The following is a 27,719-nucleotide window of genomic DNA, read 5'->3' as shown; positions in this document are numbered from 1 at the left end:
ACTAATTAAAGAGGTTATTTCTGATTAGGATGCTGCCTTAGGAGTGGCTCTCAAAGTTCAAGGAGGAGCTAGAAAAGAAGAATGGATTTGCATTAAAGCAGAGGAGAGGCCGGGTGCGGTGGCTCAAGCCTGTAATCCCAGCACTTTGGGAGGCCGAGACGGGCGGATCACGAGGTCGGGAGATCGAGACCATCCTGGCTAACACGGTGAAACCCCGTCTCTACTAAAAAAATACAAAAAACTAGCCGGGCGAGGTGGCGGGCGCCTGTAGTCCCAGCTACTCGGGAGGCTGAGGCAGGAGAATGGCGTGAACCCGGGAGGCGGAGCTTGCAGTGAGCTGAGATCCGGCCACTGCACTCCAGCCTGGGCGACAGAGCGAGACTCTGTCTCAAAAAAAAAAAAAAAAAAAAAAAAAAAAAAAAAAAAAAAAAAAAAAAAAAAGCAGAGGAGACTGAGGTCCTAAGTAGAGGAGCTTCTGCCCTTGAATATAATAAATGCTGAAACTAGTTAGCAGTGCAAAGGAGTGGAGCTGAGCTATATTCTTTCTTACAAAGCAGAGGTCTTGAAATTTAAAACTGAGTGTGTCCTTAAATGTCACCTAGTCCACCCTTTTAATTTTATTTTTGAAATATAAACATCAGAAGAATACATTTAATGGAATGTTAATAGTTATTCCTGGAAAAAGAGTGTTCTGTGGATAATTAAGTTTATAAAATGCTGCTTAAACAAAGTTAAGATACATTTGCTGCAGGGCTTATTTCAGTCTTTAATATATAATGCCCATAGCTACTGACCAAGAGAAGGGATACATTAAGGAACATTTCCTGAAGACTTAACCAGGATACATTTTTGTTGTTGTGTTGTTGTTGTTTCTTGTTTTGTTTTGTTTTGAGACAGAGTCTCTCTCTGTCGGCTAGGCTGAGGTGCAGTGGCGTGAATATGGCTCACTGCAGCCTTGGCCTCCTGGGTTCAGGCAATCCTCCCACCTCAGTCTCCTGAGTAGTTGGGATTACAGGCACGTGACATCATGTCCAGCTACATAGTCAAAATAAGCTCTGTAGCAAAATGTACGTGTATTAATACTGAAATAAACAGTCATTTCTTTTTGAGAGTTTAAACACTAACACTTTGGTTAGAAAAGAGATGGACCTGTAAGTGTTTTTACCTCTCAAATTCATCAATGTCAGTAGTTCAAATAGCTGTCCCAGAGATAGTTTTCTTAAAGGCAATCTTAACCATTATCACTTATCAGCTCTTCCCTTTCTTGGTCTTTGGGTTCCCCATGGGAATTCAAATCTCACTGAAAATGCAACATACAGTTGAGCCTTTTACTGCTATCCACCTAGAAACATAGGTAATCTGCACAAGTGCTTGTTTGCGTAGGAGAATGTTCTCGCTGACATCTGCAAAATTCATTTGCTCATTGATTTCATTTATACAAGGATGATTTGGTATTTAGGCGAGCCTAAGCTACAGATAATCACGCAAATACCCTCGGAAAGTCCTTTAGTGCAGGGGTTCCCAACCTGGGTCCGTGGACTTTTAGGAACTCCGCCATACAGCAGGAGGTGAAGAGCCTCGGGCAAGGGAGCATTACCGCCTGAGCTCTGCCTCCTGACGGATCAGCTGCAGAATTAGATTCTCAAAGGAGGGCAAACCCTGTTGCGAACTGCGCATGCGAGGGATCTGGGTTTTCCGCTCTTTATGAGAATCTAATGCCTGGTGATCTGAGGTGGAACAGTTTCATTCTGAAACTATCCATCATGGCCCACCCCCGCCCCGCACGGGGGAGAAATTGTCTTCCACCGAAAGGTTGAGGACCGCTGCTTTATTGTATTACCCAGGCTGTTCACCTGTTTTTCAACTGCAACATTGGTGGAATAGAATCTCAGAGACAAACTTTGCCGCATGTATTTGCTCTGACTTTAGTTTCTCATTCCCGTGTGTATATTTGATGCTTGAAAACGACCAAAATTACAAAATATAATAAACATATGAACACATAGGAATTTGTCTAAGTAGGATAATATCAGTCTCGGTTAAAAAAAAAAAAAAAAAAAAGAGTGCCACTTTCAGCTTCAGAATTCATCACTGGCACATGGTGCTCATTAATGGCCCTGACGGAAGACCCTGAATGTATAAAAAGGGCTCTGGCATTTTCCAGTTAAGAACACATAAATAAAAACTCAGAATGAAAATCATATTACTCCCAGGCCACAGTTTATTTTCTATGATTGGTTTGAAAAGTCAAAAACAGCAACAGAACCTGCGTTTCTGACTTGTTCACTTAGTGAATTTGTTCTGAGGCATGGAAAAATTGGAAGTTTTAGCTAAAATTAAAATTTGATAAAGGTCAGTTGAGACTATAAGAATAGCTGAGTGGATCCCACTAAGCTGACCTGTGGCCGTTAATAATAGTGATTTCCAAGGCAAGGCATGAGGAAACAAACTACTTCTGTGAACCAAATAACGAAGCAGTTTTAAAATAAAATTGGGGGGAACAAGGGAAAATGAATAGCCTTTGTTAACATAATTAAATATCTTTCTTGCTGGGATCATTGCTAGAGTAATTGTCCATAGTACTTCCATTTTTATTAAGGGAAAGCTTTTATTCATGCTAAGTTAGATCATATTAATGGCATTAGGGACTTTCAAATATATTTCAATAACACTTTTTCCAGGAAAGAAATCCATTTTTGAATCCATTTGGAGAATTAAAATACACCATAGAACATTTTTGCATTTATTGAAAATTCAAAAATCTGGCTGGAATGTGAATGTCAAAATAGCTTACTGGGGCCTGCTTGAATCTGATAACAAAAATCACTACGTCACTTTACATATCATTGAATAATGGACTCCAAAAGGTAAATTTTGCTCTTTTGTTTTGGTTTTGGTTTAGAATGCAGGGATGTAAAACAAAAGGTGTATAAACAAAAGGTATAAAACAAAAGGTGAGCACATGGGTGACACCCTTGTGGTCTGGTACAAAATGAATTTAAGTCATGTAAATACTTCCATGTAAATTTCATTTTAACTCAAATTATGTACAGTACTGAGACGCAGTGGTAGATTATCAAACTGGTAATATTCTAAAGGATTTTTTAAAAAGACATTGAAATATACTTAAGAATATTGAGATGATAATGCTTATAATAAGCCAGCATTTTCTCATTCTAATTCTTATCATGTTTCTATGAAGTGTGTATTATTATATCCTTTTGGAGTTTAGGAAAGTGAGTCACTACATAAACTTTCCTGAAAATTCATAAGAATCTACTAAGTCTTTTAAATCTGCATGATGGATCAGGTTTGTCATTGCACAGATGAGTAAAGAATAAATACCACATATTGCGAAGTAGACAACAGCTTCCTGCTTAAATAGAAAATGGATGCGCTGACATCTGTGGAATTTTGTGGTGATACAGGTTAGTCCTCGCACCCTGCAGAGCTGTGCTTTCTTAATGTTCTCTTGAATACAATATGCACACAGCCATTTTAGCACTGGATTAAGTTTCAATTTGTTTTAGCAAGGGTATCAAAAGCAAACTGCAACACAAAGCAGGAGCCGACACAGGAGAGCTAAGTGTGCCTCTCCCTGGCCCTCAGAGTCCCTGACACGATCAATCAGCTGCTGACAACCCTGTATACTCAACATGGAATTTATGGAATCAAAGAAACAGAAGATTTAGATACAATGAATGAGGTCACCGAAACATATTATTTATTTATTTTCTATTAGAGACAGGCGGGAGTGCAATAATAGCTGACTGCAGTCTCTGACTCCTGGATTCAAGCGATCCTCCCACCTCAGCCCCCCAGATAGCTAGGACTAAAAGCACATGCCACCACACCTGGCTAATTTTTGAAAACAATTTTGGTAGAGACAAGGTCTCACTATATTGTCCTGGCTGGTCTAGAATTCCTGGCCACAAGTGGTCCTCCTGCCTTGGCCTCCCAAACACTGGAACTATAGGAGTGAGCCACCAGGCCTGGCCAAAAATTGATGAGCTTTTAGCAATAGATTTTATTTCTATTGCATTCATAGTGATAACGAAGGTATTTTCTATTATACATACAATGCATCTATCAAATTATTTTCATATCTAATGTCTCCTGACAGCCATTTCTTATTACTTCAAGAAACTCATGTCATGTTAAAATTTCTTTTAAAGCCATGAAGAACTCTTAAACCTGACCACAGTTCTGTTCATTTGAGGTTGGCTCATGGTCACAAACCTGTTAGAACTCTGTGTGCTATGGAAAAATATTATAAATTCAGAATCCATCTTCTTGTTTGGAAAGGTGAACTCCCAGTTATTATGAATCGGTGGGAGCAGATGCAATGTTGTTGATTACTTTTTAAAATCTTTCAGGGTCATTCTACATGATTTCATGCTAAATAACATCCACTTTCAGTCCATTTCATACGGATAATGATTTCCTAGTAAGCAGTCATTTCCTCCTGTAGTACCTGAGAAAACTTCTCGTTTTCTGAATGCTTTGACTTGTTTAGGGAAGCTCACATGTATATGACTATAATGGATGGTAATGGTTATAGAATCAGAGGCAAGCTTTACTGATGGAAAACTGGTTGGAAAAGAAATGTTATCGGCAATTTAAAGCTTAACATAACACATAAAAAACGAGTTCAAGTGCTATGCTTGGAAGCAAAGACAGTGTGGAATTCAGTCCTCTTCAAAGATTATATTTCTTTCAAGGGGTCTGGAAGCAATATTATGAAGGGATTGTAAGCCCAGGCACTGGAACCAGTCTGATCTGACTAAATCTTGTCTTTGTTACCTATTAGCTGGGTGAGCTTGTGCCAAGTGTGCATGATTTCAATGTTTCAGGTTTATCAACTGTTTGGAAAATCACTAGTTTGAGATCATCATAACATGTGTTTTATGAAGTAGTTAAGAAGATGCAATGAAGTGACTACGTGCTTTAAATCATGTCTGCACATATCAAGGACACAGTAGGCATCAAGTGATGATAATCATAACAGTTAGTATTTTCCCATCTCACTGGAATTACATATGGTTATGTCTTTGATCTCCTTCCACAAATTCAGCTCACTAATATTCTGGAAAACTTTCCCTGTGATTTTTTTTGTATGTATTTCTTATCCTACTATTTTATCATTCCTTATGTACTCATTCATTTAGTTATTGATTAACTCATTTTCTCAGCACACATTTACTGAATATCTATTTTGTCCAGGTCTTGTGAAAAATACCCCTCCCCGCAAAAAAACAAACACACAAACAAAATTGTCTTCTGATAACTTGTAGTAATTAAATAGCCACATTGGAAGGATTAGGGTAATGAACTTTGGGAATACTTTGGGAACACTAAGAAAGTTACCTATTGAACCGTCTTAACAGTCTTGAAATGCTTCCTGGACAAAATGGCTTCAAAAAAAAGATGCAAAGATGAATAGGAATTAGACAAATTGAGAGTGTGGGGAGAGGTTATGGTGGTGAGAATATGATGGGATGATGGGAAAGCGCAGATAAAGACATTGTATTGGGGCTTTCTATTCCACAGAAACAGAACCAACAGGAGATGACATATACATATAAACATACAACATACATATTTAATATTTACTTATATATACATGTATATGTATATATACACACATACACATTAATATGTGTACACAATAATATGTATATGTTTATTTGTATATATACATGTATATATGCATGTTTATTTTATGTATGTGTATACAATATATGTATTATGTATGTGTATTTAGTACATATATGTACATATGTGTATTATGGTATACACATGTATAAAATATAATATATAATATTGTATATACATATATAAAATACAACACAATAATATGTAATATGTGTATATATATACATGTGTGTATACTTGCATATACATGTATGTGTGTATATAGATGTATATTTATATGTATAGATGTGTGTATGTGTATATATAGAGAGAGAGGAGAGAGAGAGATTGATTTTAATGAATTGGCTAACTGATCACCTGATTGTGTGAGCGTTATGAGTGCTGGCAAATCTCAAACCTGTAGGTCAGCTCAGTGGGCTGGAAATTCAGATGTGAGTTAATGTTACAGTGTTGAAAATTCCTTCTTCCTTGGGCAATCCCTTTCTTTGCTCTTAAGGGCTTCAGCTGATCAAATGGCTAACATTATGAAGGGTAATCTGATTATAAATGTTAATCACATCTAAACAACATCTTCATAGCGGCATCTAGACTCGTGTTTGGCCAGACAGCTGAGAATCATAGCCTAGACAAGTTGACACATAATATCAACTATTACAGAGATCAAGAGAGCATCATACTCTGAGGTACTGAAAGAAATGAAGGGTAACTGGGAAAGAAACAGAAAAGACAGCAATTACCCATGAGAGGTAAATTACGATCAGATTACACACAGACTCTTAAAACAGGAGCTCACTCTCAATCTTAGCTGTTTGGACTTTAATATTCACTCTACTAAAAGAGGAAGTGGCTGAATAGTTTCAAGGAAGAGAGTTATACTTTAAGCCCATAGCAATGCCCCTCTGCCTCCGTTTCATTCCTTGAAACAGTCACATTCTATTTTTTTTTTTCTTTAAGGGGCATAATCCTACCATTCTCATATATATCATTGTACTTGAATGGAGCTAGATTTGAATAGTACTAAAGTAAAATAAGATATGGTCTTTATTTTCTATAAAGACAAAGTTCCAACATTAGATAAATTATAAAATTCCTCCTATATCCTAACATACTTTGTCACCTTTTTTCTCAATTCTCTTTAGTATGATAACTTGTCCTAAACCAATAATCTGTGAAGATGGAATTCTACTTCATTTGAGTAAATGTGTTTCAGTAGCATGGCTGTCAAACCAAGCTGCTGGAGATTTGCCTACTTCAATGCTGTCCAAAGGAACTTTGTTCAATGAGAAAGGTGTTCTACATCTGCACTAACCACAGTGGTAGCTATTGGCCATTTTTATCTATTGAGCATTTGAAATGTGGCTAGTGAGACTGAATAACTAAATGTTACATTTTATTCACATTTAATCAATTACAATTAAAATTGAAATAGCCAGATGTAGCTAGTGGCGTCTGTATTGGACTGCATTGCGTTCACCTTTGGCCAGGACCCTGGCATCAGAGACCCTGGCATCAGAAGCAGCATGAGTGCCTTTCCCCTTTAAGAGAAGAATCTGATGGCTTAGGGAATATTTACAACTACAGCCCATGTACCCTTCTCTTCTAGACCACAACTCAGAGGCTCCAGAATTCCACCCCCAAATGGCCAGAAATGTACATCTGAGACCTATGCTGACAATTTTCTCAAGTCTGCCCTTTGGAGGGAATTTCTTGTAATCAGAGTAGGGAGTTGTGGTTAGAGTTTCCAAGTGTGCTCCTGGTTTTAAATTGATGTGTGAGAGACCACAGAGAATTGAGATGAGGTTAGATATCTGAACAGAAAGGGTGTAGGCCAATTATGTGCGCTTTCTTTTGTGCCAATAAGTTGAGAATTGTAAATCTAAACCTGGCTTTTGAGTCTCAGGTTCCCAAGGCGAATATGGGCTATGAGTCCCTTACAGATATGTATTCATTTGAACTTGGCCAGAGAAGAAGAAACCCAGCAAAAATGGAGGAGGGAGCACTGTGAGCTTATCCTGGACAGGGGGAGAAATTAACTTCTACCGACCCCTCCAAAAAACAAAGAGGAAAATAAAGTAGAATTTTGTCCTGTGGATTTCTTAAGAAATTAGAGGAGAAGGTTAAGGGAGAAAAAGGAACAAGTTAACAAGTATTCATTCTGTTTTTGCTATGACCATGTATTTATCAAGATTCAATATTTTATTGAACTGTTATTAACTATATTTATTACTCTTAAATATTTAGAAATAAGGCAGATGGGCCTCCAGGTGCACGCTTGCCTCAGGCCTCAAACGTCTTAGGGGTGAGCCTGGTGACTACAGTGGAATCTTCCATTTTGATACCCATTATACTGTCTCATTATTAATGTGTATTTTCATTTTTGTCTTACCAGATTGTGAGGCAATCTATTCTTCAATGACTAATAAATAACTTAATAACATAATAATCCTTAATAGATGAGAGTTAAAGGAAAAATATAAAATAAATACCACAAAAAGAGCACAGATTTATTCCCTCTGCATCTGCAGATAGGGAGTTTCCCAGTACTGGAATAATTAGACCACCAAACATATATTTTAATCTTAAAACTCAGACAGTCTTACAATGAAAATCACTTCCTCCTTCATCAGCTTAACCAGGAGATGTAAGAATTTTTACATAATTTTACAAATACTTTAATGTGGATGAGGGAAGGAAGGAGAGAAGGAAGGAAGCAGGGAGGGAAGGAAGGAAGAAAAGAAGGAAGGAAGGGAGGAAGGGAGGGAGGGAGGGAGGGAGGGAGGGAGGGAGGGAGGGAGGGAGGAAGGAAGGAAGGAAGGAAGGAAGGAAGGAAGGAAGGAAGGAAGGAAGGAAGGAAGGAAGGAAGGAAGGAAGGAAGGAAGGAAGGAAGTAAGGAAGGAAGGAAGGAAGGAAGGAAGGAAGGAAGGAAAATAAGGGAAGGAGAAAAGGAAGGAGTGGGGAGGGAGGCAGGGAGGAAAAGAAGGAAGAAAAGTTGGCCGGTTATGTATATGTTTTCTCACTTCAGATCTCAAATCATTAACCTGTGGGCAGCCCTTATTTGTCATGGTCTGGCCTTAGGTAAGCTTGAGACTCACAATTTGATGGAAGAATATATTTAATGGTAAGCATGTCTCAAACATCAGCTGTGTTTTAGATCTGAGTTACACAATATGCAACACGTTCTCTCCTCTCCTATAGTTCTAACATTGTTCATTTATTCAGCAAATGTTAGTAGAGAACCCCTCTAAAAATATCTTCTCCCAGAGGCATACATTTACCTCCTAAACAACAGAATTGGGCTTTTTATAATTTCAGCAATGAATCACTTCCTTATAGTGAGAGGAATTTTGGATTTAGCATGTCATATTTCACTAAAAGTAAATGTAAATGAAATATGTATATTCAATTCTAGGATGTGTCCTGTAGAAAGGTACTAGGTTTACATTTGGAAATAATAGAATAATTAATAGCTCTCTATTTGACTTAATAACAGATTTTTGATTACCATTTTATATTGCAGTAACTTCTTATTTAACATCTTTTATACATTCTTTCTGCCTACTAATCACCTCCATTCTGACATGTCAACTTAAGGTGTCTAAGATGGAACTTATAACATACATACATTTCTTCAAAAATAGCTTTTGCTTTGACTTCTGAAATTTGCCCTATAGAATAACTATTTTGTCCATGTGACTCTAGAATCCTCTGACATCCACATTTGAAAGGAAGAAGTGCAATAGTCTCTGTTTGCAGATGAAATGATCTTATATGTAGGCAATCCTAAAGACTTTACCAAAAGCTGCTAAAACAAATTCAGTAAAGTTGTAGAATACAGAATCAACATGCAAAAATTAGTTGCATTGCTATATAACAACAACAAACTATTCAAAAAGTTTTTAAAAAGATTTTATTTAGGATAGAATAAACAAAAATTAAAATAGAAATAAGTTTAACAAAGTGAGTGATCTATACACTGAAAAGTACAAAATATTGATGAAAGAAATTAAAGACACAAATAAATGGAAACATATTTTGTGTTTATGGATTGGAAGACTTAATATTTTTAAAATGGCTTTACTGCTCAAAGCAGTCTACATATTCAATGCAATCTCTATCAAAATTCCAAATGACTTTCTCACAGAAACAGAAAAATATATTAAAATGTATATGAAACCACAAAAGACCCAGAATAACCAAAGCAATCTTGAGATGGAAGAACAAAGCTGGAAGCATCCCACTATCCAATGTCAAAATATATCACAAAACTATAGTAATCTAAACAGCATGGTACTGACATAAAAACAGACACATGGAGCAATGGAACAGAACAAAAAGCTCAGAAATAAACCCATGCATTTATAATTAATTGATCTTCAACAAAGATGCCAAGAATATTAATGAGGAAAAGACAGTCTGTTTAGCAAGTGATGTTAGGGAAACTGAATATCCACATGCAGAAGAGTAAAATTTGGCCTTTATCTAATACCATATACAAAAATAAAATGAAATAAAGCCTTAAATGTGAGACCTGAAACTATGAAACATGTGTGTCCAACCTCATGGATTGTGGGCTGCTTGTGGCCCAGGACGGCTTTGGATGTGACCCAACACAAATTCGTAAACTGTCTTAAAACATTATGAGATTTTTTTTTTAACCACTTTTTTTTAGTTCATCAGCTATTGTTAGTGTTAGTGTATTTTATGTGTGGCCCAAGACAATTCTTCTTCTTCCAATGTGACCCAAGGAAGCTAAAAGTTTGGACACCCCTGCAAAGTACTAGAAGTTAACTCAGGGAAAAAGCTTTTGACATGAGTTTGGGCAATGATTTTTTGGATATGATCCCCAAAGCACAGAAAACAAAAGCAAAACTAAACAAATGGATTCACATCAAACCAAAACCTTCTTTATAGTGAAGAAAACTATCAGTAAAGTGAAGAAACAACCTATGGAATGGGAGAAAAATATTTCAAACCATACATATTGTATGAGGGATTAATTTTCAAAGTGGGTCATGAACTCAAGCAACTCAATGGCTAGAAAACATATAACCTGATTAATAAATGGACAAAGAATCCGAATCAGTATTTTCCAAAAGAAAATATGCACATTACTAATCATCAGGGAAATGTAAATCAAAACCACAATGAGGTATCATCTTACACCTGCTCAAATGGATATTATCAGAAAGACAAAGATAACTAGTGTTGACAAGGATGTGGAGAAAATGGAACACTGTTTTTCCACTGAACACTGTTGTTAGGAATGAAAATTGGCATAGTAACGGAAAACAGTAGGGAGGTTTCTCAAAAAATTAACATGCTGGGTGCAGTGGCTCACACAGTATGAAAACTGTGTGGAGAACTATGGAGGTTTCTCTAAACAACAACAACAACAACAACAAAAGCTAAGCTGGGTGCAATGGCTCACACTTGTAATCCCAACACTTAGGGAGGCAGAGGCGAATGGATTGCTTGAGACAGGAGTTTGAGACCAGCCTGGGTAACATGGCAAAACCCCATTTCTACAAAATCAGAACAACTAGCCAAGTATGATGGCACATACCTGTAGTCCCAGCTACTCAGGAGGCTGAAATGGGAGGATCACCTGAGCCTGGGGATGTTGAAGCTGCAGTGAGCCTTGATCACACCACCGCATCCAGTCTGGGCGACAGAGTGAGACCCTGTCTCAGAAAAAAAGAAAGCAAGGAACTACCATAAGATTCAACAATCGCACTTCTTGGTATACATCGAAGGAAATGAAATCAGTATGTCAAAGAGATATCTGCACCCACATGGTCATTGTATGATTATTCACAACAGTCAAGATATTGACTTAACCTAAATGTCAACAGATGTGAGAATAAAGAAAACATAATACATAAACACATGTACATATATATAAATATAATTCTGCCTTAAAAATGAAAGAAATCCTGTCATTTGCAATAACGTGAATGAACCTGGAAGACATTATACTACATGCAATAAGCCAGGCACAGAAAGACACATATGCATGATAGCACTTATACGTGGAATCTCAAAATGTCAAAGTCACAACAGTAGAGAGTAGAATGGTGGTTTCCGGGGCTGGGGTTGTGGAAATGGAGAGATGTTGTTCAAAGTGTACAGTTTCAGTTATGAAACTATGCAGGATGAAAAAGTTCTAGAGGAAAAAAATTTAAAAAGACTCTGGAGTCCTTTATAAGTCTACTCTCCCTTTCTCTCCATTTCCAGTCACCCACATCTCTCTGCTTTGTTTAAATAAACTTATTCATCTAATTTTCCATTGCTAGCTCAAAACCTGGGCAGTTTATAAGTAAGCTATTCAACTAGTATTGGCATCTTTACTCTCTGTTCCTGTTACCATATTAAATGTAAAATCCCAAACAGTCCTAAAATACAGATGTGATTCCTTCACTCCAAAACCCCTAAATCATCCTGTGCTTTCCCTTCCCTCCTAAACCTAAACCTCAAACACTTATGTATTCCTGTATGCTATCCTATTTTTATCTTAATATCGTCCTTCATCTAAATTGCCTTTATTCCCTCCCATGCCTGATGTCTTTCTGTTTCTTACTTGGACTGATGGAATCCTTTCATTTGAAGTACTCTTCTCGTTGTTCTTGTTTCTTAAAATTTTACCTATTCTCTCCTTTAAAACTCAGAACATGTGGCCTAAAGTGTCAGCACATCAATCATTGGTTTTATTCTATCAGTCAATATTTTTCAAATATTAGATAAGTATATACTATGTGTCACTAAATACTAGTTAACTCCCTTTGGAGTTAAAATTAGAGAAACCCAAATTAAACTTCTTCAATGAGAGACTTATTTAGAACATAATGGCTGAATTGCAATAAGGAATAATGGGAAATTATATACATTAGCTGTTCTGTCTTCTTGAATACCATGGTAAATTTAGATTTCAAAACAATAAACCCAGAATATTTTAAAATAAATAATTAAGGAGTTTTCTGTAAAGGTAATAAAACCTCTCCAAGAGCCTAATGGCAACATTGCAGTTTAATTTTAGGAAAACCTGGATCTGTGGACAAAACCATCATCATATTTCTCTCCCTATCAAGATCTTTCTGCATGCTCTGTGCCCTCTATCATCAAACTTACTGAAATATTTATTTCCCCTTTACTCATGGACATGACAAAGAAAGTTCCCAAGATCATAGCCTTCCAGTTTCAAAATAATGTGGCTAGACTGAGTTGGTGTTTTTATCCATTCCAGATATCCAGGTGCCTTACTTCATTTGGGCTGTCATAACAAAATACAAAAGACCAGGTATAAGCAACAGAAATTTATTTCTCATAGTTCTAGAGACAGAAACGTGGCTAAGATCAACATGCCAGCTGATTCAGTGTCTGGGTAGGACCCACTGTCTCGTAGATGAGACCTTCTTGCTTTGTCCTCAGATGGTAAAAGGAGCTAGCCAGCTCTCTGGGCTCTTTTATAATGGTACTGATGCTAATCATGAAGGTTCTACCCTCTTGACCTAATCATCTCCAAGGACCCTCCTCCTAGCACCATCACCTTAGGGTTTAGGATTTCAACATATGCATTTTGAGGAGACACACACATTCTGACCATAGTGCCAGAAAATTATCTGGTTGTTTCTACTTGAAATATTTGCTGATACAGTATTTTTGAGCCAGGGTTTGGGGTTACTTGGTCTCAGCAAGGCTGGGAAAAGTGGCTGCTTCCAGAACACAGGGAGTTCTGGGTATCCCTGATTCATAGGTGCCCATTGCTGAGATTGGTAAAGATGAAGAAGAGGACCAAATCCTGCCTCAATGATGTCAGAATAGAGTAGAGGGATGTGATGCTTCCCTCTGGATATATTTGAAGCCATTTTCCAATTCAGTAAGATATTTGACCTAATCTTAGTATTCTTCTTCCCTTTATTGCATTCATGTGTAATTTTACATTTTTAAAGATTAATCTCAATTTTAGCATTTTGGGGTAGTTACATTTAACATGGACTTTTAAATAACTGTACTTGTGGGGAAACATAAGAACAAATTAGTCTTTAATATACTTTTCATGTAATTGAGTTGCAGCAGTGTGCTTTCACTTCCCTAGCTAACCTTACTTCTCTTCATGACTCTTCTGAACTATTCTCCGTTTAATGGGATTGCTCCAATTAAATTTTACAAAGCCTTATGAATGTTACTATCCAGGTATTTTAAAAGGTTTGGAAAGCACTTAAAATTCTACTGGGGTAACAAAGCCAGCAGCACCTCCTGCAGTATTTATTTCCTTCTTCCCTTACACCTGGGCTACTTTATTTATCTGGCAGAGTTCTTTGCTGCCAAAAATATATTTAGTACACTTACTCCTCTAATTACCAGAGCACAGAGAATCCTCTCAGAGAAACTTGGAGAGGGGTCCCCACACTAAGAGCCAAATGGGAAGACGAGTGAGCTATTTCTAAGAAATCTGTTGAATAAAAATGTGTGATCTACAGTGGGCAGCAACCTGAGTAAGTTTTCAGGCAGCCACATGGTGGGATCGCTGGGCATTGTGTCAAAAGATCAGAGAATGTGAGGAAATTATAATAACAAGTGGATGATATTTTTAGAATCATTTTAACATTCTTTATGTTTCAGAAGAATAGAAAGAGAAGCATAATGATTATAAAATTTACCTAACATTTCCCAGTTTTCCATTCCAACTTGTTCAATAGTTCAGTACCATTCTTTTATTAAAATAATTTACCATTGGACTTTTATAGACAAAGTTTACTTGGGGGTGACTAATCTTTATTTAGAACCCTTCTCTGTACTACCCACTTTTCCCTAGTCTTATTGATTATCACTTCCAAGCAATATATTGAATAGTGATCTCTCCTGAATAATTCCAAATTTCTTAATTTTTTAACATTTCCAGAAAATATGTAAACACCCTCATATAAAATGGAAGGCAATTATTTAAATACTATAAATATGTGCTTTATTTACAATAAAAAGTAGGTAAATTGAGATCCTTGTAAAGCTAAAGTAGTTTAAATTTCAAGGGTTGATATGTGTTTATAATATTTAAGGGGACAGAATCATAAAAGTGTTTCCTTATTGAGATGCAAGATGAAGTAAAAAAGAGTTTTCCAGAAAAAAAATTTAAAAGTACACTATGTTAATCACTAGCTTTGTTGTTGCTACTGAATATGAATGAATTAAGTCATTAATTGCTCATAACCTTTTTCTTAAGTGTCAAATTTACATACCTTTAATTCAGTATTTGTAACTTTTTCTGATTCACTTTTGGTTATAATATATACTGATATGTATGCATATGCAGCTTTCGGTGATACCTGTATTTTTGTTTGTTGTATCTTCAACGACTCAAATTGAAAATATCATTTAAAGAAATATAAGAGAATCCAGGATTTTCATCTGTTTTTCATTTGTAAGTAAATCTATGATCTTATTATTTCCCTTACAACTAAGGGATAATTCAATAATTCAACATTACATACCATTTAAAATTGAAAAACTTACCTCTAAAGTAAGGTGGAAGATTTTAAACTAGTATAAAAGTAAGATTTGATGGTATATATTTTGTTGAAAACAACTTCTGTTAGCTTTGAAGTCCATGGTCTATTCTGAGAGCTTTGACCATTTCTATTCTCTTCAATCACATTGCCTGGCATGTGACTAGAAATTATCTATTCACAAAATGATTGTCATTTTAATCTTGCATCTTGTTACAATCTGGTAAAATACATTTTACGTGTCAATTAAAAAATTAAGTTTAAATTAAAATTCATCCCTATGGGGCACCACCACTCAAATGCCTCAGCTTGCCTCAGTCATGTAGATAATCATATAATGAGATACCTGCATATAACACTAAGCTTGTTTGCTGTCAGTATCAATCCCTCATGCCTCTGTGTGGCTTTTGACACCTGTGAAAAGACTTATTCTCATTCTGAAAGTATTAAACACTGGAAAAAAATGTATATCCAACTCAATAAAAGTTCAACAAATAGATATTTCAAAGAAGAAAAAATAAATAAAATCACACAGATTCACCATCTAATTTCTTAGATTAATAAAGTGGATCTAGGTAGACCCCAAAGGGTCATTAGTTTAACACATGTGACATAGCATTGTAAGGGCAGAGACTGCTTATTTTTTACTGATTTATTTTTGCTTCCAGCTTTTATTTTAGGTTCAGGAGATACATATACACATTCGCTACATGGGTAAATTGTGTGTTGCTGGGGGGTGGTGTACAAATGATTTTTGTTATCCAGGTAATAAGCATAGTACCCAATAGGTAGTTTTTTAATCCTCAGCATCCTCCCACCCTCCACCCTCAAGTGAGCCTTGGTGTCTGTTGTTCCCTTCTTTGTGTCCATATGTACTCAATGTTTAGCTCCCATTTATAAGTGAGAACATGCAGTGTATGATTTTCTTTGTTGATTCCCTTAGGATAATGGCCTCCAGCTGCATGTATGATGCTGCAAAGCAAATGATTTCATTTATTTTTATGGTTGTGCAGTATTTCATGGTGTATATGTACCACATTTTCTTTATCCAGTCTACCACTCATAGGCATCCAGCTTGATTCTATGTCTTGGCTACTGCAGTAACATATATGTGCATGTGCCTTAAGGTACAGCAATTTAGATTCCCTTGGGTATATACCCAGCAATGGGATTGCTGAGTCAAATGGCAGTACTGCTTTAAGTTTTTTGAGAAATCTCCAAACTGCTCCCCACTGTGGCTGAACCAATTTACTTCCTCACCAGCAGTATATAAACATTTCCTTTTCCAGAAAACTCACCAAGGTGCTATTTTTGGACATTTTTGTAATATCCATTCTGACTGGTATGATACGGCATCTCAGTGTGGTTTCACTTTGCATTTCTCTAATGATTACTGATGTTTAGCATTTTTTCATAAGCTTGTTGGCCTCAAATATGTCTTCTCAACAAGTGTTCTTCATGCCCTTGGCCCATTTATTAATGAAATTGTTTTTGTTTGCTGGTTTGTTCAAGTTCCTTATAGATTCTGGATATCAGATCTTTGTCAGATGCACAGTTTGCAAATATTTTCTCTTATTGTGTAAGCTATCTTTTTACTCTGTTGATTGTTTCTTTTGCTGGGCAGAAGCTTTTTAGTTTAGTTGGGTTGCACTTGTCAAATGCTGTTTCCGTTGCAATTGCTTTTGGAGTCTTCATCATGACATCTTTGCCAAGGCCTATGTCCAGAACTGTATTTACTAGGTGTTGTCTTGTTCTGGTTCTCAAGAGGAATGCTTCCAGCTTTGGTCCATTTAGTACGACGCTGACTTGGGTTTGTCATAGATAGCTCATATTATTTTGACCTATGTTCCTTTGATGCTCAGTTTGTTGATGGTTTTTAACATGAAGAGATGTTGAATTTTATCTAAAGCCTTTTCTGTATCCATTGAGATAATCATGTGTTTTTTGTTCTTCGTTTGTTTATGTGATGAGTCACATTTATTGATTTGTATATGTTGAATCAACCTTGTGTACCAGGAAGTAAGGCTACTTGATCATGGTGGATTAGCTTTTCAATGTGATTTTGGATTCGATTTGCTAGTATTTTGCTGAGGATTTTTGCATTGGTGTTCCTCAGTGACATTTGCCTGAAGCTTTCTTTTTCAGTTTTGTCTCCGCCAAGGTTTGGTATCAGTATAATACTGGCCTCATAGAATGAGTTTGCAGGAGGCTCTCCTCAAATTTTTGAAATAGTTTCAGCAAGATTGGTACCAGCTCTTTAAACATCTGGTAGAATTTAGCTATGAATCCATCTAGTACAGGGCTTTTTCTGGTTGGTAGTTTTATCTTATTATTATACTGATTCAACTTCAAAACTCATAACTGGCCTGTTCAGATATTTGATTTCTTTCTGATTCCATCTTGGGAGGTTGTATGTTTCCAGGATTTTATCTGTTCTAGGTTTTCTAGTGTTTGTGCATAAAGATGTTCATAATAATCTTTGAGGGTTTTTGTAGTTCTGTGAGGTCAGTGGTTATGTCATCTTTGTCATTTCTAATTGTTTTTATTTGGATCTTGTTTTTTTTTTTTCTTAGTATAGCTAGTGGTCTATCAATCTTATTTATTCTTTGAAAGAAGCAACTTTTGGTTTTGTTAATCTTTTTTATGGATGTTCGCATCTCAGTTTTATTTAGTTCAGCTCTGATTTTGGTTATTTCTTTTCTACTGCTTGCATTGGGGTTTGTTTGCTCTTATTTTTCTAGTTTCTCTAGTTATAATATTAAGTTGTTAATTTGAAATCTTTCTAACTTTTTGATGTAGGCATTTAGTACTGTAAACTTCCCTCCGAACACGGCATTAGCAGTGTTCCAGAGATTCCTGAATCTTGTCTGTTGATTTTCATTAGTTTTTGACGAATTTTTTTTCTGTCTTAATTTAACATCAGTCAGAAGCAAGTTGTATTTATCATTATGTAATGTCTTTCTTTGGTTTTCTTTTTGTTGTTGTTGTTGATTGTTGCTAAAGTCTGTTTTGTCTGAAAGAAGAATAGCAACACCTGCCTTTTTTTGTTTGGTTGGTTGTTTTCTCTTTGATCAACAGATATTTCTCCAGCCTTTTACTTTGAGCCTGTGGGTGTCATTGCTTGTGAGATATGTATCTTAAAGACAGCATACTATTGAGTATTGCTTCTTTATCAAACTTGCCACTCTGTGCCTTTTAAATGGGGCATTTAGCTAATTTGTGTTCAAGGTTAGTATTGATATGTGAGTATCTGACCCTATCATTGTGTTAACTGGCTATGTAGACTTTATTGTGTCTTTATTGACACTTTATAGTGTCAGTGGGCTATGCACTTATGAGTGTATTTGTGGTGGCTGGTAATGGTCTTTCATTTCTGTGGCTGGCACTCTCTAAAGAACCTCTTGTGAGGCAGGTCTGGTGGCAACAAATTCCCTCAGAATTTATTTGTCTGGGCTGGGCCTGGTAGCTCATACCTGTAACCCCAGCACTTTGGGAGGCTGAGGTGGGAGGATCACTCTAGGCCAGGAGTTTGGAAATGTGCTTGTCTGAAAAGGATTTTCTCCTTCACTTATGAAGCTTAGTTTGGCTGGATATTAAATTCTTGGTTGGAATTTCTTTTGTATAAGGATGCTGAATGATATGACTTCGCTGTGTCCACACTCAAATCTCATCTTGAATTGTAATTCCAATAATCCCCATGTCTCATGGGAGGGACCAGGTGAAGATAATTGAATCATGGGGGTGGATTCACCCATCCTGTTCTCATGATAGTGAGTTAGTTCTCACAATATCTGATTGTTTTATAAGGGGCTTCCACCTTTGCTGGGCACTCATTCTCTCTCCTGCTGCCCTGTGAAGAGGTGTCTTTCAGCATGACTGTAAGTTTCCTGAGGCTTCCCCAGCCATGTAGAACTATGAGTCAATTAAACCTCTTTTCTTTATAAATTACCCAGTCTTGAGTATGTCTTTATTAGCAGCATGAGAATGGACTAATACAGTAAATTGGTACCAGGGAGTGGGATGCTGCTATAAAGATACCAAAAAATGTAGAAGTGACTTTGGAACTGGGTAACATGCAAAGGTTGAAATAGTTTGGTGGGCTCAGAAGAAGACAGGAAGATTGGGAAAGGTTGGAACTTCCTAGAGACTTGTTGAATGGCTTTGACCAAAATGCTGATAGTGATATGGACAATAAAGTCCGAGCTAAGATGGTCTCAGATGGAGATAAGGTACTTGTTGGAAACTGAAGTAAAGATCACTTTTGCTATGCAAAGAGACTGGTGGCATTTTGCCCCTGCCCTAGAGATCTGTGGAACTTTGAACTTGAGAGAGATGGTTTAGGGTATACGGCAGAAGAAATTTCTAAGCGGCAAAGTATTCAAGTGGAAACAGAGCATAAAAGTTCAGAAAATTTGCAGCCTGATGATGCAACAGAAAAATAACCCTCAATTTCTGGGAGAAATTCAAGCCCACTGCAGAAATTTGCATAAGTAATGAGAAGCATAAGTAATAAGCAATCTCCAAGACAGTGGTGAAAATGTCTCCAGGGCATGTCAGAGACTTTTACAGCAGCTCCTCCCATCACAGGCCTGAGGCCTAGGAGAGAAAAATGGTTTTGTGGGCCAGACCCAGGGGCCCCCTGCTCTATGCAGCCTTGGGACATGATGCCCTGCATCCAAGCTGCTTCAACTCCAGCAATGGATCAAAGGGGCCTATGTACAGCTCAGGTCATTGCTTCAGAGGGTACAAGCCCCAAGCCTTGGTAGCTTACAGATGATGTTGGGCCTGTAGTGCACAGAAGTCAAGAACTGGGGTTTGGGAACTTTTGCCTGATTTCAGAGGATGTTTGGAAATACCTGGATGTCCAGGCAGAAGTTTGCCACAAGAGCAGAGCTGTCATGGAGACCTTCTGCTAAGGCAGTGTGGAAGGGAAATGTGAGGTTGGAACACCCAGAGTTCCCACTGGAGCACTGTCTGGTGGAGCAGTGAGAAGAGGGCCACCATCCTCCAGACTCCAGAATGGTAGATCCATTCACAGCTTGCACTGTGCACCTGGAAAAGCCACAGACATTCAACGGCAGCCCATGAAAGCAGCTGGGAAGGGAGCTGTACCCTGCAAAGCCACAAGGGAGGAGTTGTGCAAGGATGTGAGAGCCCAACTCTTGTTGGGCCTGTACCTCCAATGTATCTAGGAAATAACCAACTTGCTTTTGATTTTACAGGCTCATAGGCAGAAGGGACTTGCCTTGTCTCAGATGAGATTTTGTACTTGGACTTTTGAGTTAATGCTGGAATGAGTTAAGATGTTGGGGGACTGTTTACAGGGCATAATTGTGTTTTGAAATGTGAGGACATGATTCAGGAGGACCTAGGGGAAGAATGATATGTTTTGACTGTGTAGCCAAATCTCATTTCAAATCATAGTTCCCACAATTGTCCATGTGTCATGGGAGGGATCCAGGGGGAGGTAATTGGTTCATGGGGGTTGATACCCTCATGCTGTCCTCATGATAGCGAGTGAGTTTCCATGAGATCTGAGGGTTTTATAAGTGGTTTTCCCCCTGTTTTACTCTCATTCTGTTCTCTCCTGCTGCCATGTGAAGAAGGACATGTTTGCTTTTCCTTCCATCATGATTGTAAGGTTCCTAGGGCCTCCCCAGTCCTGCAGAACTGTGAGTCAATTTAAACTCTTTTCTTTACAAATTACCTAGTCTCAGATATTTCTTCATAGTAGTGAGAGAATGGACTAATACACTGAATGCAGGTTCTCAGTCTCTTCTAGCTTGTAATGTTTCTGCTGAAAGGTCTGCTGCTTGTCTGATGGACTTCCTTTTGTACATAACCTACCCTTTCTTTCTACCTTCCTTGAATACTTTTTTCATTTTCATTGACCTTGGATAATCTGGTGACTGTTCTTTGGTGATAGTCATCTGGTATAATATCTCCCAGGGGTTTTCTGCATTTCCCAAATTTGCGATTTAACCTCTCTAGTGAAATTGGGGAAGTTTTTGTGTATGATATTTTCAAATATGTTTTCCAAGTTGCTTACTGCCTTTCTCTGTCTTTCTTAGATTCCAGTGAGTTGTAGGTTTGGTTTCTTTACATAATTCCATATATCTCAGGGATTTTCTTCATTTTTTAATTATTTATTTTTTATTTTTATCTGACTGAGTTGATTCAAAGAAACAATCTTCAAGCTCTGAGATTCTTTTCTCAAGTTGGTTTATTCTGATGTTAATACTTACAATTGTATTATGAAATTAATGCAGTGAGTTTTTCACATTTAGAGTATCAGTTTGGTTGTTTCTTAAAATGGCTACTTCAACTTTTAGCTTTTGTATCATTTTACTAGATTCCTTGGATTCCTTAGATTCTTTTGATTGTGTTTTAACTTTCCCCTGAATCTTGATGAGCTTTGTTGACACCCAGATTCTCAATTCTGTGCCTGTCATTTCAATTTTTTCAGATTGGTAAATAACGATTGCTGGGAAGCTAGTGTGATAATTTAGATGTAAGTGTCTTCTTACATCCAAATGTAAGTAGAGTTTAGAGTTGCTCGTGTTCTTGTGCATGTTTTTTTTTTTTTTCTTATCTAGTGTTTAATGTTTGAAGGTGCTGTCCTTTAGATGGGGCTTTTTGCTTTTATATTCTTTGATGTCTTTGAGGGTTTGACTGTGGTAAAAGTTGAGGTTAGTTAATTGGCTTTACTTCTAAATGATTTTAGAGGGCCAAGCTCTCCTCCACACTCCTAAGCTGCATTCTCTAATCCTGGAGGCTTGGTACTTGGCCCATGGCTTTATTCCCTGGCCCACTGAGGTTGAGCAACTGCTGTGCTGTAAGGGCCAAAGTGTTCCCAGTCTGTTGGCAACAGCCTCCACTGGGGGTGCTGGCAAAGGTGCTTTGGCTGACTGGGCAGCAGTCGGTCAACAGTGGTTGGGGAAGGCAGCCAGTGGGTGCACAGTGGTGGAATTCAGTCTGCAACAGCAACCTTGTTAGGCACAGTCTGCCAGTGAAAGAGCTATGATGGTGGCAGCTGGAATGCGTTATGACCGGGCAGTTAATGCTGCTCTGAAAGCAAGTACTTTCAGTCAGGAACCCTGGAAGGGGCTGGCATATGGGGGGTGGGCGGCTCAGATCAGATCAGCCTTGTTCCATGAGCAAGATAGCCCTGATTTGTCCAGGTCAGGCAACCAATGAGGCTAAAGCCACCTAGAGGAGCATGACAAGCCTTGGGGAATGTGTGCCACCTCATCCAGCTCTCTGGGCTCCATGCAGTCGGGAGTTTTGCCTTTGCCAACTCTCCAGGCAGTTCTCCCTGACAGCTCAAATGTCCATGTTGGTCATAGGGTCTCCTGCAGCTAGGATTCTGGAGGTCTGTGGAAAGAGTAGGCCACTGCACACCTATTTTATTCCCCCTTTCCCCAGCAGCCACTTGGGGCCAGAAACAACTTCTGGTGCTCAGCAACCCTGTGCAGGGTTACAAACTTCCTCCCCTTTCAGCCCAGGATATGCATCTTCCATCCATCCACTTTCAGTGCCTTCTTTCTCAAGATCTGTTCAGTGTGTGCTTGTCTTCTTCATGGCCTGGTCTCTCAGTAGGGGAAGCTATTCCTAGCTGCATCTAATTGGCCATCCTGGCTCCTCTCACCTGCTTATTTTAATTTTCAGTCTAATGCTCCTTCTAGCATGACTATCTCCTGTCTGAATATAAGAACATGTGACATTTGTATAAATGAAAAATAATAATCCAGAGACATATAGACAAGAGGATTACCTCAGTGGATAGCTTTCCACATATTTTGGGTTTGGAGGTTATCTCAGAGATATAGTAATGAGAGTTAACAGGACAGATAAGGCAACCCACCAGGGGAAAACATTTAAATTTCATCAGGTAAGTAGTTCTAGGAACAGAAGAAATTGAGATTTCTATGAGATTCATCAAATTCCAGATGCTTGAGAGGAAACTCTAGTTTGTAAAATGGATTATATTCCAGAAACTATTAGTAAATTTATAAAATGAAAGTTTTTAAAGTAATCATGCTCCATTTAACATCTATTCAACTGGCAAACTTCAAACAATTAATATTTAATTGATGAGGATGCTGTATTAAAAATAACCTGCCTTATTGGCAAATGATTTGGCTTGCAAACTTAAAAATATTTTGACCTAATGAATCAAATTCTGGGAAAGGGTACTAAAAATAATCACAAAAGTGGTAATATAATATGCACATTATATTTTACTTTGCATGACTAATTATAATCATAAAAAATAGAAATTCTTAAAATGCCTAAGAGTAGAGAACACCTTAAATAAGTTACTATTTGTCTTCAAAAGAGAAAATAAAACAGACATTCACTATGGTAATTATGAATTGGAAAAACCATGAACAATTCTATTTGTATAATAGTAAGTTTAAAAGGCAGAATGCAAAAGTATTATGGTTTGAACTCACTTTTATGTTGAGAAACATTGGAAGCTATATTTATAAATGTAAATACCAATTTTAGTACCTGGGGAGTATAAGTGAATATCCTTTCTTCTTTGGCTGTCTCTTTAAATTTCTAACAATGTTATCAATAGATGCAATACAAATTCCCTAACTCATTCCAGCTTCAGTGATTTGGGCTACTTCTCGAAGTCCTCCACTGGAATTTTGGGAAATACCTATAGTGTCACATAAGTCCTCTGCAGAGCAGGCCTGGGTATTTTCTTTCTCCTTTCTAGATGGCTTTGTATGTCTACGAAAGAACACCAGAATCATCCTTGAGACTGCTGATGCCTCTCCAGAGAAACTGCCTCTGGAGTTTTCAAGAGAAGACTGCCTCTCTTAGAAACTAACTCTTATTGGTCACAATGCTGCAAGACTCATACTAGGTCCTCCATCTCCTGGGGCAGGAAGATCCTGTATGTTCTGTGTTAACACTGGAAGACCCTTAGAAAACAGCCAAGAGTATTCTGAAAACAGTCAAGAGGAAGGAATACTCCTCTGGATATATAAAATTCAGTTTCATAGACTAGGACAGAATTCCATAGGTGGCAGAATGGAGGACTCCAGAGGATAGAGACAAGTCCACGTTAGTTTTCTCCCACAATACGCTCTTCCATTCTCCACTATAAACTGCACAATATCCAGAGACCAGCACATTTTTTTTTATTGATTATTTCTAGCATATATTTTAGACCCATAAATGTAATAGATACTCAACAGATATTAGTAAAATAAATGAATAAATAAATGAATATTGCAGATAGATCACTGAGAGCTGCTAGTCACCTGGATATCCATCATAATGAGGTTTAGTTAGTCAAGACACCACTAGATAAAGGGATGTCCATTTGAGTCCTGTATGAATGATGTCCAATATGCAAAATATATCTAACTTGGCCATTTCTAGGGGTATCCAATCTTTTGACTTTCCTTGAGAAGAAAAAAGCAAAACAAATCTCACAATGTTTTAAGAAAGTTTATGAATTTGTGTTGGGCCATATTCAAAGTTGTCCTGGGCTGCCTGTGGTCCGTGGTCTCAGGTTAGACAAGCTGGATTCAGGCCTGTTTTCTAACTATCCATGGTAATTCAGTCCACAAATTTCTAAAATAAGCTTATCCTCCTTTCTGCCTCTTCATGTTTTTCATAGGCTACTGGCTCACTGACCTTCTCTTAATAAGCCTCATATTCTATCCCCCTTCCAGAGGGAAACTCTCATTTCCTTATTCTGATAGGCTCTCTCTCTTACATCTCTGCTTTGTTACATGCTGTTTGTTATTGTAGAAAAGCCTCCTTTAGCACCTAGATCATAGTAGATATTTAATACAAATTTTTGAATAAGTCAACTATTCATCTGTCAAAGACTTTGTTTGAAAAAATATGTAATAACTCAATGATACCTTTTGTAGATTTAGGATACTTTTATGAAAATAAGTGCTTTCAATTCTTCTTCTATAAAAATATTTCCACATTTATAATTTATGAGAAAAAAATAAAACATATTCTCTTTATCTTTCTCTTATCTTTGGAAAAATGCAAACTCTTTTAGAGGAAAAAATGTATTAATGTCTTTTCTAAAACACAATCTGTTTTATCTTGTAATTCTTGTTCATATATATTGGGTTTTCCACATATTTTTACATTAAAAACACTCTGGCAAACATATTGTGTCATTTGATCTTTAATTAATTTATTCATTTATTTAGCCAAAAAATAATTATCAAACATTTAATAAAATGCACTCCATTAGCCAAAAGGGATTTGAAATGGATTGCATAAGTGTTTAAGGGGAAGAGCAAAAACAGTGGCAGGAAGTAAGCATGCAAAAGTACATAAAATAATGTCATTACAGTTGTAAAAGGGCTACAAAAGAAAAGTTCAGGGTACAATATTTTGAAACACTAAGAAAGCTGTCCCAATGTAAATGCTTTACAATTTAATTCTAAATGATGGCAAGGAGTCATCTAAGCTGTAGGAACGGAACATACAATGCCCCCAGAAAGAAGTAGAAATAAGCTTAGACTGTTTGAAAATAAAGGGAAGACCAGGATGACTGAGATACAATGAGATATAGTAGAATGACTCGAAATTATGCTGTAGAGAAAAGTATACTGCAGATTATTTAGATCCATGTAAGCCAAATTTACTATTTTAAGCTGGATTTTTAAAGCAATGGATCTAACAAACACACACAAAACACTCTACTCAACAACAGCAGAATACATAGTCTTCTTAGGCAAACATGAGACAATTCCCAGGAAAGATGACATATTAAGCCATAAAAAAGTCTGAAATTTAAGAAGATTGAAATCATATAAAGTATGTTTTCCAACCATAATGAAATTAATCCAGAAATCAACAACAAAGTAAAAAGTGGAAAATTCATAAATAAATGAAAAGTAGTGCAATGTTGAATAACCATTAGATCAACGAATAAATAAAAAAGGAAATTAGAAAACACTTTGAAGCAAACAAAAATAACAACACAGCGTAATGAAACATGGGATGCAGAAAAAGCAGTATGAAGAGTGAAGTTCATAGTGATAAAGCCTACATTAAAAATGTAGAAAGCACGAATAGTGGGTCAATTGGAAAAAATTCAATAAGGTTTGTAGCACTGTATTAATATTAATTTGTTGATTTTTGCGCTGCAGTTATGTTTTTGGGAAAATATACACAGACTTATTCCAGAGCCAAAATGCACTGTGTCTGCAACATACTGTCAAATATTTCAGAAAAAAACAGACTAAAGTAATCGTGGCAAAATGTTAACATTTGAGGAATCTGAAGTTTATACAGGAATTCTTTGTACCATTTTTGTAACTCCTGTAATTCTAAAGTTATTTCAAAATGTAAAGGCTAGTCAATTCTCTAAAATTAATAAGAAATATCACAAATAACCTGACTTTATAATTCAAGGACTGTAAAACAAGAACAAACTAAGCCCAAAGTTCGCAGAAGCACGTAAATAACAAACGTGTAAGCCAAAAGCAACAAAATATTTTCCAACATCGAAAAAGAAAATAATGAAGCTGAGCTAATTTTTATATTTAATCTTAGCCAAAACACCAAGAAGCAATAATAATTGTTTTTTAGGAATGATAAAATTGACAAACCCTTAACTAGACTAACTAACTAAGAAAGATAGAATACTAAAAAGAATAAAGTCAGAAATAAATGAAAAGGCATTACAACTGATGCCAAAAGAATAAAAAGGATTATAAGAGGTTATTATAAATAATTATATACCAACAACTTACTAAGACAAAATCAAGAAGAAGCAGAAAGTTTGAACAGCCTAATGGCTACTAAAGAGACTGAAGCAGTAATACAAACCTCCCAACAAACAGAAGTCCAGAACCAGATGGCATCACTGATGCATTACATCAATAATTAAAGAACAAATTTCAATCCTTCTCAAACTCTTCCAAAAATTGAAGAGGAAGTAATACTTCCAAACACATTCTACAAGGCCAGTATATCCTGAGATCATAGGAAAACAAAGACTCCAGAAAAACATAGAACTATAGATCAATATCCATAATTAATACTGATGCAGAAATTATCAAGAAAAGACTAGCAAGACTGAATTCGGCAGCATATTAAAAGGATTATACACCATGACTGAGTGGGATTTATTCCTGGTATGCAAGGATGGTTCAGTATATGAAAAGTCAATTAATGTGATATACCACATTAACATAATAAAGAATAAAATTATACCATTGTCTCAATAGGTGTAGAAATAGCATTTGAAAAAATATGGCAATCTTCCATGATACAAACACTCTAAAACCTTAGAATTAAAGAAACTTACCTCAGTTTAGTAATACAGGCCATATATAAAAAGCCCACAGCTAACACCATACTTAATTGTGGAAAAAATCAGTTTTCCCTCTATGATTAGGCATGAGACAAAGATGCCCACTATTGCCATTTGTATTCACCAAAGTACTGGAAGTCCTATCCAAAGCAATTAGGCTAGAAGAAGAAATAAAAGGCATCCAAATAAGAAACAAAGAAGTAAAATTGTCCTTGTTTGCAGACAATATAACTTCATATAAAGACAACACT

The 27,719-nt window shown here is 36.8% G+C and overlaps 1 long non-coding RNA gene across 3 annotated transcripts in view; it reads right to left on the bottom strand.

The window, feature by feature from the left end:
• The window catches only part of LOC123570529 (uncharacterized), a 450,649-nt gene that overhangs the window by 396,785 nt on the left and 26,145 nt on the right, over nucleotides 1–27,719 (bottom strand). For 2 of the 3 annotated variants that reach the window (XR_010583771.2, XR_010583773.2), the window contains exon 2: nucleotides 11,219–11,336. This is a non-coding gene — a long non-coding RNA (uncharacterized lncRNA). Of the gene's footprint in view, nucleotides 1–11,218; nucleotides 11,341–27,719 lie in introns of all 3 variants that reach the window. The other variant, XR_010583772.2, reaches the window with a different exon arrangement.

Source organism: Macaca fascicularis, chromosome 20 (genome assembly GCF_037993035.2).
Source record: "Macaca fascicularis isolate 582-1 chromosome 20, T2T-MFA8v1.1".
NCBI classification, from domain to species: domain Eukaryota; kingdom Metazoa; phylum Chordata; class Mammalia; order Primates; family Cercopithecidae; genus Macaca; species Macaca fascicularis.
This window is presented reverse-complemented; position numbering and strand designations above follow the sequence as displayed.